The sequence below is a fragment of the Nanorana parkeri genome, unplaced genomic scaffold (genome assembly GCF_000935625.1).
Source record: "Nanorana parkeri isolate BGI_ZX_2015 unplaced genomic scaffold, ASM93562v1 scaffold400, whole genome shotgun sequence".
Lineage (NCBI taxonomy): Eukaryota > Metazoa > Chordata > Amphibia > Anura > Dicroglossidae > Nanorana > Nanorana parkeri.
The window spans coordinates 828,292-842,697 of NW_017306668.1; positions in this window are offsets into that span (position 1 = coordinate 828,292).

Genomic DNA, 14,406 nt, shown 5'->3' on the forward strand with positions numbered 1-14,406 from the left:
GTATTTCCCATGTTTACCTGAAACTTACCACCCCTTATATTTTGGATGATTTGGCTATTTGGGGGAAATATAGAATAAGACCCACCAAAGAAACTACTGTAAATAATGAGCTCAAATAATTTCAGCCACCAACAAGAAAGCCATAGTTTAAGAATGAATTCATGCAGAACGTCCATTTTTAACTATCGTAGGAAATACGATTGGACAGGAACTATCGTGGACAAAGAAAGGAAGCTGAAACTATTTTTCATAGAATGGGAAAGTTGTCTTAGCCTAATAAACCCTCATACAGAATAGAAATAATAGGCTGCCTCAATTAAACCACCTGATCTTAGCAAGCATATATTAACTGAAATTAATTTGTTCAAAATGTAATACTATTAGTAGGGATAAAGAACACAACTAAAGCAGGGCAGTGGGACATAGCTGGAGACGAGAAATATAAACTAATGCAAGATGATCAGGAAACACATGTGAAGCTGGTGGTTAAAGAACCAAGGACAAAGTCTATCAGTAACAGGCAAAATACCCCAGCAGCCTCCTAAAGGAAGTGCTGAGAATACCCAGGAGTCTTGCAGGGATTGGTGATTGTATAGACAGAAAAGTGAGGGCTCTGACAATGTACAATAAAAATCTCAATGCAGAGAAATACTGATGAAGTGCATTGAGTAAAACAGAAGCAAAGCACTGGACAAATCCTGGGTTCTGGACAAAACTGAACCTTACGCATATGTATAGGTATGTAACAGGCCACTAGTCGTTATAATGATGTGCATGTACAGATTCAGGCCAGGTGCACACTTGCAGTTGCACACATCATTTGCCGCACGGCCCCATTGATTATCAATGTGTTACATCCATGCGGCAATCACTGAAAAAAGGTAGATTAGCCTTTTTTTGCGACACGCAGCAGGTGTTTTTTTCAGGCGCGATCGTGCGTGCTTGCACGGGCGTAATCGGGGAGCAACTGGGGCGCCATTAGAAAGGCACTCGAAGCGCTATCAGCGGTGGTATGCAATTCCGGGACTACACGGCCATCCACGCGGTTTCGTGCACGATCGCCCAAGTGTAAACCTGGTCTCACTTTTGGGGCCTGTGTCTACAGGCTTTTTTGCCTAAGGCAGGTTTTGCATACCCATACAATTCTATGGGAATGAAAAATCTGCTTGAAGCAGGTCAAATACAGGTTAAACAGTTGTTGGCTTGTGTTGGAAGCTAAAATAATTGACATCTATGATACATTTTTGATGGAAAGGTTCCTTAATATTGTGAGCTGCGCGCTGTTTGATATGCGAATGAAGACCATCAAAGGGTTCTTGGGGCTGGACACTGATCAAAGGAGATCTGCTGGACTGCCATGTCCTGGGGCAAACCCGACCCCCTGCTGGTATTTACTGCCCACACCTGTGTCAACAAGGCATGTATGCTGGGATGGGGGCAGGGGCATCTGATAGAACCTTCTTCCTGTGTGACACTAATCTAGCTGACCAGCAAGACCTTTTGGACAAGACAAGTCTTTCTGAACTCTGCAATCAAGAATGTGATTCGCTGAGACCTGCTGGAGAGGCGTGTCCGAAGAACAGAGAAAAACCCATGGCTTGTGTGAATGAGAGTGAGAGAATGGTGTAGCTAGCTGTAGGATCCTTAACCTCAATTCCTATCCCCAATTCCCCTTTCAAATTCCCTTAATTGTAATATGTATGTGTATCCCTATTTGTAAATAAACCCAACAATTATTTAAGATTCAGTTGTTCATCAGTAATTTAAGGCACCCCCAAATCAGAGCACATTCTACAGCTTGTATGAAAAAAAGGTTTTGACTGGGTCTGAACATAAAATTGTTTTACTGAATTAGAATTAGCAGACATTAAGAGATAATTAAAAAGTTTGGTTGTTATGGGCATCAGAATAGTTCAAAACACTTAGAAAAGTCTAATGCCTTGACTGCCTTTAGGCGTTCCCTAAAGACTCATCTCTTCAGGATCTAATGTATAAAAAAAAACATTGGCCATGAGTGTCCAAAGCAGCACTGTCCATATTGCCAGTAGCAGTCAATTATGTGTATCTCATTCTGTCATACTTGACTGGTTTGGAAAAATTGATTTCAAATTGGTTGCTATGCACGATTTTTAATGCAGGTCAATCTTCTTTCTTAAATATACTTGATTTCATTTTGCAAAGTGTCTTTACTAGGAGCTGTGAGCCTCTTTTATAATATCTGAAGAAAGAGCCGTTCTTTTGCACTTGGTTACTCTTCAGACAGTCTTAGAGATGTAGCAGGAGTTAACTGCCCGGTTGTTAGTTGACCAATCTCTGGTGAGTTTGATAGGGACCCCAATGCCAAACAAAACGTGGGGTTCCCCTCAAAAGTCATACCAGACCCTTAATCTGATCAGCAGCTTGGCAGAGCAGGAAAGGGGCCACATGCCCTCGACATGGAGAGGGTGGTTTGCCAGGGGGGGACATGCCATGTCGATGAGGACAACTGGCTCTTCCCCACAACCCTGGCCCAGTGGTTGTGGGGGTCTGCGGGCAGGGGGGCTTATCTGAATCTGGATGCCCCCTTTCATAAAGGGGGCTGCCAGATCCCGCCCCCCCCTTGTGAATGAGTGGGGGGTAATTGTTACCCCTAATCATTCACCAAATAGTAAAGAAAATCGTAAATAAACACACAACACCATGAAAAAGTCCTTTATTAGAAATAAAAACACAAGACAGATTTTGACAATTCCTTTATTTTAAAAAACATTAAAAATGTCCATCGATGCAATCCATCATCAATCACATCATGCAGCGATGTAGATCCACATCAATCTAAGGCCACGGACTTGCCCAAAGAAAAAAAAACGCCACTGACCCGTCCGATCCCGACGAACTCTTGCCGCAAAATGACAGATCTGAGCCAAATGTAAATAAAGGGGCAGAGCGAGTCATGACATCATAGGACTTGTTCCGCCCATTTGTTGACATTGGGGACTGAGTTGTTGTTGTTATTAACAATAACAACAACTCGGCGCCCAGACTGTAATGGCATTCGGGAGTCTAAATAACATTCGGGAACAGAGTTGATGTTATTATGACAGTTCTGGTCCCGAATTTCAACAAATGGGCAGAACAATTCCCGTGACGTCACGACTCGCTCAGCCACTTTGTTGATATTCGGGTCAGACCTGTCATTTTGCGTCGGTGTTCGTCGGGATCGGATGGGTCGGCGGGTGTTTTTTTTTTTCTTTCGGCATAGGTACTTCAACAATATGATTACCTTAATAAATTTTAAAGTGTAACAGTTTTGTTGAGAAAAACACATTTTTTTTTCTGTCCTAAAGAAAAAGCTTTGTGCTTCACCATCCATTCCAGACTAATTGCTCAATCAATGGGTCAGCCTTCAGCATACCCATCTGAGCAACTCTCGTGTTCTAATGAGGAATGCTGCAGTGTCTGCATTCCTTTAGAACTAAGCAAGCCTGTATTACCAATAATGATGAGGATGCCTAAAACCTGACTCGTGACTCCTTTTTGAGAAAACCAGTGAGCCAATCACACAACCAGGAAATTACCTTTGTGAAAGAATGACACATGCCAGCTGTGTACGAAATACCACCAGGTTGCCATATTGGAAAGAGGCGACATTTGACATTTTCAGAAAATGACAGAGAATGCAGATTGATTATATATTGCATTTTTTTAATAAAGTGGAATTTTCCTTTAAGATCAGTTCCTGCTCACTTTAAGAGCCTTTTTTTTTGCAGCAGCAGCAGCAGACTTTACTTTCTATTTTAATTACACAGCTAGTGAAGCTAACAATGACATATGCCATAAGGAGATTAACTTTTGATTAGTCTTAACTGACGTAATAGTGAGAGTCTTATCATATATTTACAATATTGCTGAACATGAAAAGAGCAAATAGAAGGTCATGGTGTGTCATTCATAGTCACGGAAAATAAAAATGCAAATTGAATTAAAAATATAATTCAGGAATGTCTTGTTTAATTGTATGTGTGATACGTAAATATAAATTTAAAGGACCTCTATTACAGAAGATAATGTATTGTGATAACTATATGCATTTAATACATGTAATGTTAGAATTTAGCACATTTTGTATCTTATTTGACTTTTTTTGTATTTTTCTACACATTTATATGTCACTGCAAGCTGTCCAGAAGCAATGATAATGACAGGGATTGGGACAAACTATAACTGTGCTTGCGCAGTTGAATTAACTGTTTGTTTTTAATAGGAGATTTAAACACTGTGCAAAAATGGTGACTATTTTAGGTACACTTGACAGTTTTATAGTTTGTCCTAAGCCCTATCACTTCTTCTGGACAGTTTAGAATAAATAAAGTACAAGTATATGCAATAATAATACACTGAACTCTATCATTCCATGCATTTACCAATTTTGAATACAATATTTTTGTCTACAGTCGTCCTTTAGGCCTCTTCACACCTATGCACACGTTATCTCGTGCATTGGTGAACATTGCCTGATGGATTAACACGAGTTGTGGTACCTGTGCTCATTTAGTTCCCAGGGGTCCTTAGGCTAACTTCACCTTTTGGACCGTGTTTCATGTTACACCCATATTCAGGTTGTAACATGCAACATGGTCACATTGGGATCCCAATGCAAAATAAATAGATACATAAATAAATGCACACATTTCTTTTATGAAAAGTGTGCATTTATTATTTTTTCTCAAAAAATGGACTCTCCCTTTAACCAGTGTCCACAAAACAAAAAATAAACCTGATCATTTTCTCCCCCGGTGCACTGGAAAAAGGTACATAAGCTTCAGTTGAGGGTCAGTGGTGTTGTTTAGTACATAGGTGTGCTTTGCGGGTCCATTAAATATAAATAGGAGCACTCTTAAAATGAACGCATAATTTACAGTATATATCAACCACATGCACATAGATGTGAATTCGACCCAAATTCTTACTTATTTTAGTTTAATTTGAGTATGGGTATGGGTTGGGGGGTGGATCTGGATAAACTTGAAATAATAGAGAAAATCACATTTTTATAATAGACAAACCCCTACTTCTGCGTATGTTCAAATGTTGGAAAACTGCACCATATGTATCAGGCCCTTAGTTTCTGCGCTTATTTTATTAGTCAGTGCAGACAATCCCATTGTCATTCTGATTTTGAAATTTCAAAATTTAATTATGAGTATTAAATATAATATACTGTATATACACATATCTATATATTGATGGATAGATAGATAGATAGATAGATAGATAGATAGATAGATAGATAGATAGATAGATAGATAGATAGATAGATAGATAGATAGATAGGTATACAGTATATTGCAGTCATTCACATAGCAAAGAAAATGTATATAGAGCAAGGGTGGAATATGTTTAACAATTTTTCAGTGTTTCCTTATTTATATAGACTAAATTTAGGTTTTTACAACTGCCTGGAATTCTTTTTAGGTTTACCTTTCAGTCATATAATAAGTGAATAAACATAATGTCTGTTTCGCTATTACCTCTGCACATGTCCCCATTGTGGATTACTCTCAGAAAAAAAAGGTAAGTGAGCTTCTGGCTCAATTTCAATTATAACTAAAGCAAAAAAGGTTATAATTGGGAACTTGCGTCAAATGAAATGTTTTTTAACTACAAACAATCACTGACAAATAAAGAGAGATTCAGCAGTGCAGGAAAGAAATGCATGGTTGTAAACCGTGTGTTTATACGTGTTACCCAAACAGCATACAGCACTAAAAACAGGTCTAGCTAAGGAAGTTAGCATTTATTATATTTTTCAGCAATTGCACAAGGCTGTACAGCCTTTGCAACCCACACTGAGATTCAAGAACTCATAAAGACAAATATGACCCTTCAGTAGAATACATAGAGACACTGGCGGAACTACCAGGGTCGCAGCGGTCGCAATTGCGACCGGGCCCAGCGAAGAAGTGCACTGCCCGAGGGCCGCGGCCAGGGGGGGCCCGTCACCACATAGAGAGCTATAAGGGAAGCTATATTGTCATGACTGAAGAGGGACCACCCCTACAATATCTGTGATGCTTTAAGCCTATCTAAACCCTAAAACTAAAAAGTAATCTATTGCACCTTACCAGCCCTAAGATGCAATGACAACCCTCCTGTTCTAGGGTGACAGCACTCACTCACATACTTACTGTATCTTTGGGGAAGCAGCCTTGTCACACTAGGCTGCTCTCCTGATTTGGACCACAAACACTTCTCATCTGTAGAAGTTCACAGTTCTTTAGTTCACAGAAGATGGCTTGGAAAGCTGATAACTAGTGATAAGCTGGGGCCATGTTCACCTGAGTTTACCCTAGCTCGCTCAGCACTGTGACCGACACATATCACGCTCAGCCCAATCAGTTGAGACAGTTGGAAAAGGGACTTTCCCCACCCCTTTGTGACATGTAGCTGTGGGACAAGAAGTGCGCCTGTCTCAACTATTTGGGCTGGGGTTGTGGTGGGGGGGTTTCTGTCAAAGTGTTGAGTGGGCTTGGGTGAGCTCAAGCGGACTGGGTTCGTAACATGCCCCAGCTCATCACAAATAATAATTGTTTGAGATTTCAGTTTAGTACAAGAAGTCCCAAGGAACCTGGAATTGTTTTAGGACCAACGGGTATTTTCTGTATGTGCAGAAAATGTTTTCGCCTGCAAAAAAGAAAAAAGCTAATTCAGCTACCACATCTGAGGAATGGTATGTTGCATGTACAGATACACTTTAAAGCCCAGATACACATTAAAGCATATGTAATCCCAAAAGCAAAGATTTATGTATTGCAGCTTACCAATTCTTAAATGCGGTGGCTGAATTAGTTTTCCTTTTCATAGGCTTTTTTTTTCTTTATTCGAATCTGGTGATTGAAATGAAAACTAATGCACCACATTCATTGGCTGGTAATCTTAAATATATTACATTTTTGTTTTTGGGTTTAGATACGCTTAAACCTTTTATTTCTTTTGGAAAGAATAGGAAAGGGTTGCAACCTTTGACAGGTTTTTATTGTTGTCTCTGTCTGTATACAGCTTCCTCTCCTGATGAAAAGGTGCAATGAAGACACACTGGGCGAAATTCCTGGCCCCTTTGTTTACATTCAGCTGTCGAACAGGGAATCTCCTGGCCGGAAACTGAAAGGGGCCAGAGATATGCCAGTGCTTCCTTTGATGCCGATGGCTGCACAGAGGGCCTCTTGATGGGAAAGTTGAAGGGCTAGTTCTCCATCAGGTCTGCTTCCCTTGTGACTGACTGCAGACGATGGGTGAATTCTATAGCCTAAAGCCAGCCTGCTGTTGGCTATGGAATCTGCCCACTGCCTCCTGTTAACTGGCAGCAGAGTGGACCTGATAGGGAACTAGTCCCTCGGCATCCCTATGAAGTTCTGCCCACTTGTAGCATCACTGGTTGTTAAAGATTTAGCCCAAAAGGTCCTCAAAGTGGAACTTTACCCACTCATTGAATGTCTCCCAAAACAGTTACTTTTTAGACAAGCCAAATGTCAGGGTTGACAGTATGCTTATTTGAGCTCTCAACTGAAGTTTCAAGGCCTCAAATAGCTGATGTCATATCTGATTAAATGTGCAGCACCATAGCAACTGCAATTAAAATTTAGGCTAAGATGGCACCATCCTTGGATGTAAGAGACAGAAGGTTGTAGTTCTACTTTCAGTACTACTCTACAACCAGTGGCACTGACAGAGGGGGGGAAGTCTGATGGGGATGCTGAGCTATTAGTTCCCCATGAGGTCCACTATGCTACTGATTGACAGCAGGCATTGGGAAGATTCTTTAGCCAATAGCCAGCCTGTCGATTCTACAACCAATAGCCAGCCTGCTATTGGCTATGGAATCCACCCACTGCCTGCTATCAATCAGTAGAGTGGACCATATGGGAAACAAGTCCCTCGGCATCCTCATCAGGATCTGCCTACTTGTAGTGTTGCTGGATGTTAAGAACATTGTTAGCTGCTTCCAACAGGTACATGAATCTTGGGCACACACCGACATTTGTAGTGGAGCTGTGTAATGAAATTCTAAAGAGTGTCATAAACACCCTTTATGAATCCCCCCCGATTATAGTTACTGAAACCGGAAAAGCTTCAGGCTGGGTTTTATACGTTTTACAGGGCTGTTTTAAAGGGAATATAATTACTTTTATTTTATAATTCTGTTTTAAAGGGAATATAAATATTATTATTAAATATATTGTAACAAGGACACTCCACTGTAGCCAGGAAATTCAAGTAAAACACAGCTTTATTAGGGGAAAAACAAAAAGTCTGTTTTCATCAACAAGGTAGACTCAAACAAAGTACAGACCTGATTAGCTTCACATAAAGATGCAAACTGATTAGAAATTTAGTCCAAAAGTAGGTGGATTTCCAGCAGGACCTGCTGAGCAGTAGGGGAGTGTGGTTTGCCTCATGAAGGGTCAAGGAGCAGCACAAGGTATGACCAAGTGGATTCAGGAATCAACTGTTTCCTGGTGGCCTGGGGTACATATCAAAGGTACAGTGTGGGTTACATTTGGTAAGAGGCGAGACATAGAAATGCAGTGTGGGTATAATAGGGATGGGTCTCACTAACATGGAAGACTTCCAGTAGGTCCAGTGGACTGATGAAGTGGAACAGATCTGTCATATGTTTAAATATGGCTGCCTGTCCTTTCTGGGCAGTTAAGCTAATAAAAAAAAACGCAACAGTATTTGCTCCAGCAGCTAGTGTAATAAGCATCACTTTGCATTGTGTGCCTAGAAAGGTCAGGGAAAAGATGGAGGCATGTCTTATCAAAGTGGGTTTGGTTTGGTGGGCATTTTAGCCAAGATGATGTATTTCACTGTATATTTATGTAGTCTGCAGATAACATCCCTGGGACTGTTTGGATCTTGTGCAGGTGGGCCTAGTGCCCAATGCACTTTGTCAGTTTCAGTGTGGGTTGAATCATACTACTGAAAATGACCTAGAGAGTCAGCACCAAGTCGGTCATCTAATTGCGTAAGGAGCACTTCAATTTTCTGATCTTGGTGCTTCAGTTCCTCTTTAAGTAGGGACAGTGAGTGCAGTGGCGTCACAAGGGGGGTGCCGGGGGTGCGGCCCGCACCCGGGTGACACCATTGGAGGGGTGACACCAAAATGACTCAGAGTCATTTTGGTGTCACCCCCCTCTGAAAAGTCGGGCGCTTGGTCAGTATCAGGAGAGAGGAGGGGACCCGGCGGCATACCTCATCCCGCCGGGTGACTGGTACCTCCTCTCTCTGCCGGCGTCCATCACCAAGATGGCCTCCAGCAGGTATCAGAATACTGCCGTGCATGCGCGATTATGTCATCGCGCACGCATGTGGTGACGTCACACGCATGTGCAGTGACGTCACGGCAGGGTGACACTCGGTTACCGCTCCGGGTGTCACCCAGCCTCGGGACGCCGCTGAGTTAGTGCGCATTTAATTTTGTTTTCTTTCTAAAGTCTCTGTCCTGTGCTCCAAAAGAACTGTTTCATCTCCTGTTTATATATGCTTTCAAGATAATTAAAAATCAAGGTCTGCTTTTGTCAGCAGGGCCTTGATATGAGCCCTAATATCCCAGTCCCTGTTCTTCCACATCTAAGACAAAGGAGTGAGAACTTGGTGGCTTGGGTGCCACCCTAGAGCTGCAGTCTCTTACCTTTTCCATATGTGGCTGCAACTAGACATGTGCACTGCCAAAAAATTTGTTTCGTTTCGTTTTAAATTCGGATTTGTGTTATTTCGTTTTTCAGGATTCGGGTGTGAAAGTCAATTCGGATTCGGAATTTGGATTCGGACGAAATTCGGTAGCGTTAGTACGAACGTTCGTTTCGTTTTCTGTTCTTATTCGTTTCTTATTCGTTTCGTTCGTTCGCAGCAAAAGTGACATTTGAGGGGGGGAAAATATTTTTCTCCTTCTCTAATGTCACTTTGCTCCAATGAACGAAACGAATAAGAACAGGAAACGAACGTTCGTACTAACGCTACCGAATTTCGGAAATGGAAATTCGGATTCGTTTGCATTCGTTATGTCTGTAATTCGGAATTCAGATACATCCAAATGTCCGAATTTCCGAAAATTCGTCCGAATCGCACATGTCTAGCTGCAACTGTGTCCTGGCTGGATGGGAAAGCATTGGGTCAAGTTGCATATGCCCTGGTTGTTTCCCTGGTGCTCTGCGAAGTGTGGATGGCCCTACTGTGGGAAGTCATGGCTTGGTACAGTGTCTGTGAGGTCCTCTGCTCTCCTGGCATTGTTCTGTAGGATCTAATAGCACAGTGATCCCTGTTGTAGTAGCAGTAGGACAGAGCTGTAGCAGCAGTATGATGCTCCTGCTCTCTTACATGGCCAGGACACGCTCCCGTTATTGTGTAATTTATAGCTATTTATATGCTGCTAATTTATTGATGTTTAATTCCTCAGTATTTCCATTTCTTTATGGAATTTGTTGATTAAAGGCTGCTGTGACCAACTATTGGCCATCCTATACAGTTATACATCTGTTTTTTGTGACTTAATGGGAGGACAAAAAAAAGACTCGACAAATCTAGTCATGATATCTGGCATTCCTATCTTGAGTGCCACTAGAGATTTCTGTTTTGGTTTTTTTGCAAGAAATTGCATAGTTTTGAGTTTCAATCAGTCCATTACATCATTAAATGTGTTGCAAAAACAACAACACCTTTTTTTCCAAAGAAAAGATAGCTTTTATGCTGCTGACAGGATTCCATCCACCAATTTTTAGCAAAAACAAAAGTCATTCATGGCATATTGAAAATTAAAAATATGTTTGTAAGCAAATCAGATAACAGGTTTCCCAACACTATTCTGACAGAATCAGTTTCATATTATACTTTTTTCTGGTTTATTCTTCCTGTGACATATTTGTAAATATAATCAATAAAGTAATCAAGGCAATATGGATGAATCCAGAAAGAAGAGACGTTCAATACGATTCACTTTAAGTTCATACATTTTAAATAGAAAAATTAATATCTACCTTTGACCAAGCTTAGATAAAAATAAAAGAATTCATATCTACTTTTGACCAAGCTTAGATAAAAATTAATACCTGCATCAACAAGCTAACTAGACTAGGGAAAACAAAGTGGTAAAGCAAAAAGATTACTTTCAAAACTAGGGGAGATGATCTGGATTATATCACCAACTGTTATTAACAAAGCCCAAAATTCCTGATCTTAAAACAATTCTCACATAACCCTTAGTCAGGTTTTCACACTGCTGAATAGACCAAGCTGGGATAAAGAACCCTTTTTTATTAAGACAAAAATCAAAACTTCCCAGTAGTAATTCTGCATTGCTTTTATCCACTTTTCCAAGGGGTCATTTCTTTCTGTGATGACGTTAGAACATAATGCGTTGTGTGCCTTTTACTAATTGTGACAACCCATGTTGATAGTAATTCATAAAAGGAAAACCATCATGCCTGCATTGTGCTATGACGTGTTTATTTTGGAACAATTACATTAAACAAACATTCTTCACACGTTGTCATGCTTTGCCGACCTTCGTTATATGGGTCTTAAAAACACCCACGATAATACGTAACACATAAAACTAATTAAACATCCGGCCGCACTCCAACTCTACGATTGGGCCCAGGATTGGCTGAAACGCATACAAGGAGTAGAGTTGGGCAGGACTTTGTGTAGCTGTGTGAAAAAGTAGTTTCCAGTGACATATGGAGTATGGTCGGATGTTTTATTGTTTTGACGGCAGCTAACTTTACTTTCTTTGAGAATAAATAAAATGGAGAGCGACAGTGTTGGACAGAGTCATAAAAGTCATAACCCCTGTGCAGGACCAATTTTTGGTTTTCATTGAAAAAGAAGGTAACACATAAATACATTCATTATAAAGGAAATTGCAGAGCAGCATTCGGCTTGGTTATTCTGCTGGCTACATCCAATTTATTTTTAACTTTTTACTCTTTTCTTTTGTTTACATTATTTTTATTCTGCTCGAGCAGAATAAAAATAATGTAAACAAAAGAAAAGAGTAAAAAGTTAAAAATAAATTGCGTAGGATTCCCCCCCCCAAAGTCATACCGGGCACTTTAGGTCTGGTAGGAATTTTAAGGAGGAACCCCACACCCAAAAATGTGGCAAAATAAAGTTTTGGCAGACTGTTCCCCCTGCTTCGGCTGTGACTGTGGCTCAGCCAGGCCAAAGCAGACGCGCTGAGCTCGGCTGAGCCATTTGCCTGCCTTTGGCTATTGTGAATTGCCCATACAGCAGCCCTTTGGTTCGGCTGATGCTTTGGCTTAATCCTTCGGTTGCTTTGTGAATAACCCTCTAAATGTTTATTAATGTGTTACTAAATGAAATTGTAGTAATCATTTATGAGTTTGATTTTCTCACCGATATTAATGATGGAATTCTGTACATCAAGAACGTTCACTCTCATTTCTAAGTATGTGCTAAATTCGCAAATAGCAGAGCTGGGAATAATATTGACTGCCTAAGAACACAGGAGCCTTAAATTGCAGTGTAAAACAGGCATGCTGATTGGAGAACCTTAAAGGAGCAAAGTTCTTCAAGTACATGTAAACAGCATACCCCTTAAAGTAGATGTAAACTCTAACTGAATGACATATAGTTTGTTAATGCACTGTGTATAATAAACAATTTGTCTTTTATAAAATGCCATTTTCATCCTTTTTTCATCCTTTTTCACATTTCAGTGCTACTGATCTGCTTCAGCCTGGTTGAGCCACTTCTTGTCTACATGCACGCTCTCCAAACTCAGCTGCAATTGAGCAATTGAGAGACAGAGCGTTGATTCCCTACAACAAGATCAATGGTTATTTTGCTAAAGTGACATTAAAGGATAAAAAAAATTTCCCTCCCCCAATGTTAATGTCGGCACTTACCTTAAATGATGTCTCTTAATCCGATCTTCTTCTTTCCTGATGTTTTCATCTGTCCATCCAGCGCTGCTGCGGGTCTCCGATCCAGCGCTGACTCCTCTCTGCTTGCTGGCACTTCTGATCCCAAGGTGTCTGCATGCGGGTGCACACGTCCATAGACTTACCTTGCGTCTCTGCTCGTCTCCCGGCCGAGAATTCGAACTCCGCATGCGCCCGCCCCAAGATGCTGCCGCCCGAACAGTTTAGTTTTCTCAGGCGGGAGCACGCAGCGAAAACAAGGTAAGTTTAAACCGCTGTTAAATTGGGGTTTTTTTTTAAAAACTGTTTGCCTATATCTACTGCTTGATAGCAGTAGATATAGGCAAAACACGGGAGGTTTAGAACCTCTTTAAGATTGAAAATAACTTTAGATGTTAAATTAACAAGTTAAAGATTTTATAAAATTGTAGTGAGTGGTTTTAGCTATACTTTATTTGGTTCAGAACATTGGCATTTCCTCCTTCAAAACTACTGTGAAGGGGATGACAGGAAGCTAATATGAAATCAGATTCAGGTACTTATGCAAGTTTACATTTATAAGTAAAAAACACGAGAGATTGTTGATCCACGGAATATTGGATTTCCTTAAGGGATCAGGAAGAAAGTTTTGCCCTCTCAGAGCAAATTGAACCATGCTTTCATGCCTTCTTCTGGATCAACTGTGGTTTACTGTGGGCATAGCGAGGTTGTTTAAATTCTTTTTTAATTACTATATATTGAACTCAATGGACTTTTATCTTGTTCTAACCTGATTAGCTATGTAACTATGCAACAGATGTATGTAAAAATGCATACAATGATGTTTTCAACAAATACCTAACTAGACTAAACTGCCATTTGATTTGACTGGAGTTTATCCCTAAATAAGGTCATACCCTATTCTCCACATTCTTGTTTGTTTGTGATTTTGTTCTTGTTTTAACTTATCCAATTGACTCCTGACCTCTGTTTGCGTCTTATGTCTCCGCTTGAAGGGAAGGCTTTTCAATAAAAATTATTTTAATTATTTTTGGGAGCTGACCTTCGCACCTTATTGAGTCCTGTCTATACTCCACTGCTGCCCAACGAGTCTTTTCTTTGTCTGATGGATTTCTGACATATTTATAACAGGTTTGACTGCATTTTTAAGGCATTTACTGCATAAGCTGTGCGTGGGATATGTGGAACATTATGGTACTTACTTCTCACACATTCTTAAAAATAGTTTACTGATTTTTCCATTTTACATTGTAAATAGGGTTACATTGGTGAGGATACATTTCCATAACCCTTTCTACATGTAATATTTTGTCCATTAAATGGGAAAAAAGACTATGGGACTTCACCAGTGGGGGACAGGAATTTGGGGTTAGTATTGATAGCTTTACTTTACAGACCTATGACTGACAGGGGAATCAATTTTACTGCAAAGATTCATTTACAATGCAGTCTGTAAGTCTACAGTACATCAATTAACTAATTACCA